General features: G+C 37.6%; 1 pseudogene; it reads left to right on the top strand.

Moving 5' to 3' along the window:
- LOC135535139 (amine sulfotransferase-like) overlaps window positions 1-1,407 on the top strand; it is an 11,468-nt pseudogene extending 10,061 nt beyond the window's left edge.
- Window positions 1,408-2,880: the final 1,473 nt, after the last annotated feature.

Genomic DNA, 2,880 nt, shown 5'->3' on the forward strand with positions numbered 1-2,880 from the left:
CACCCATCCCTCTCCCTCTCTCTCTCCCCCTCTATCTTCACCCACCCATCTCTCTCTCTCTCTTCACCCGTCCCTCTCCCTCTCTCTCCATCTTCATCCACCCATCTCCTCTTTTCTCTCTCTCTTTCACCCATCCCTCTCTCTCCCTCTTCACCCATCTCTCTCCCTCTCTATATGTCTCTCTGCACCCATCCCTCTCTCTCTTCACCCATCTATCTATCTCTCTCTATCTTCACCCATCCCTCTCCCCCCTCTCTCTCCCTCTCTCTCTCTCCCTCCTCTCTCTCTCTCCCTCCCCCTCTCAGGACCTGAGATCAGTGGTGGTGGATATCTGTGATTTCCTTGGGAAGGACCTGACCCCCGGCCATTGACAGCATTGTTGAGAAGGCCAGGTTGGAACCTGTGTTTATGTGCTCTATCCTGTCTTTTTGACTGTGTATTGTGTATGCTGCAAACTGAACAGCCTCAATCAGGACTAATATAATATGATCTGTCTGATAATTAATGATTGATTGATTGATTGATTGATTGACAGGTTCAAGAACATGAAAAAGGATCCAAAAGCCAACTATGAGTTTCTGCCCAAAGACGTGCTCGTTCTGGAGAAAGGACACTTCCTACGGAAAGGTACACACACACGCATGCACATACACATGAGCAAACATACATACGCACACACACATGAGCAAACATACATACGCACACACACATGAGCAAACACACATATGCACACATACATACACACAGAAATAGTTACAGTAGGAGTGCTGATAAAGGATCAGTTTTCCTTTTAGATCATAATTGATAAGACGATATGGACAGGTGGATCCTGATCCTAGATCAGCACTCCTACTGTGAGAAACTTTATAAATACGCTCCCTGATCCTAGATCAGCACTCCTGCTGTGAGAGGCTTTATAATTACGGGCCTTGATCCTAGATCAGCACTTGTTATGTATTGCTTTGGCTCATCTGAATATGTGTGTGTGTGTGTGTGTGTGTGTGTGTGTGTGTGTGCGTGCGTGCGTGCGTGCGTGTGTGTGTGTGTGTGTGCGTGTGCGTTCTGCACAGGTACCATAGGAGACTGGAAGAACTTGTTGACGGTGGCCCAGAGTGAACACTTTGACCAGGTGTTTGATGAGAAGATGAAGGACCTGCCTCTAAGGTTCACCTGGGACATCAACCAACATCACAGAGCCGCCCAAACCATCGGTCCTGGAGGTCACCTGTCACTATAGATCTGAATAGAACATGGATGGGTTCCAAATGGCACCCTATTTCCATATACAGTATAATACACTACTTTTAATCAGAGCCATATGGGCCTTGTCAAAAGTAGTGCACTATATAGGGAAATCGGGTGCCATTTGGAAAACAGGCCATTTGTCACTACAGAATTTAATAAAAATGTGTCACTGTGGAATCTAGTACAACACTTGAATAAAGTTTAATAGACCTGTATAATAGAACTGAATAAAGTTTAATAGACTCAATAATTGAATAAAGTTTAATATAACTAATAATTGAATAAAGTTTAATAGACCTGTATAATTGAATAAAGTTTAATAGACCTCTATAATTGAATAAAGTTTAATAGACCTCTATAATTGAAATGAACTTCATAATTGAATACAGTTCAACAGAACTGTCTAATTTAATATAACTGTATAATTGAATAGAAATTCATAACTGAATAGTGTTGACGAGAGCTGTATAATGGAATAGAAATGTATAATTGAATAGAATCGTATAATTGAATAGAACTGTATCATTGAATAGAACTGTATATTTGAACTGTTAAATTGAAAGAACAGAATAATTTAATAGAGTTGAATAGAACTACATAATTTAATAGAACTGAAGAATTTAACAGAGTTGAATAGAATTGTTGAATTGAATAGAACAGTAGAATTGAATAGTTAACAGAGTTGAATAGAATTGTTGAATTGAATGGAACAGTAGAATTGAATAGTGTGGAATAGAACTATATATTTTAATAGAACTGTACAGCTGAATAGAACATGATTATTTAATATAGTTCAATAGAAGTGTAGAATTGAATAGAACTGCTGAATTGAATAGTAGAATTGAATCGTGTGGAATATAACTACAGAATTGAATATAACTGTTGAACTGAATACAACAGTATTATTTAATATAGTTCAATAGAAATGTAGAATTGAATAATACTCTAATAGTAAAGTAAACTTGAATAGAGTTGAATATAACTGTACAATTGAATATAATTGTATAATTGAAAATACCTCTATAATTGAATACTTTGAATCAATATTCACATAATAATAAGCAATTCCCAACAAATTGGGGTTAACAAAGATTCTTTTTCTCATTGACCCCTAGTGTAAAATAATCAACTTTGTGGTTGATTTTCTTTATATAGAAATAACAAAAAATGACATAAAGCTGCTGTGTTGTTCAAAGTACAAAAATGTGAAGGAAATGGAGTCTGTGAGAAGAGCCCTGTGTCTTCAGGCAAATCGGAGTGGAAGACTGGGAAATTGTGGGGACCCACTGTCTAAGAAGCCTACACGTACCTATGTGTGTGTGGAAAACATCTCACCACAGGTATGACATGTCATTTGTTTAGAATAGTCTGTTTAGTAACTTCACTCACTGATTTCAGCTGTAGAGTCTGTTTGTTCATGTTGCTGGTCTTGGCTAGTTTAAAGGTCATGAACAGTCAAAATCATGTTTTTTCATGAAATTGGATGATATTTGAGGAAACCAGATCAAAGCATGATGACCAAAGTACGAAAAATGACTGTTGCTTCTATGTACATTCATAAATCTGGATCATAAAGTTACTGGTCTCCTCCCCTATGTCAATTACTGGATTCATAATCAAGGGAACTATGTGATA

This window comes from Oncorhynchus masou, unplaced genomic scaffold (assembly GCF_036934945.1).
Source record: "Oncorhynchus masou masou isolate Uvic2021 unplaced genomic scaffold, UVic_Omas_1.1 unplaced_scaffold_4490, whole genome shotgun sequence".
In the NCBI taxonomy this organism is placed as follows: Eukaryota; Metazoa; Chordata; class Actinopteri; order Salmoniformes; family Salmonidae; genus Oncorhynchus; species Oncorhynchus masou.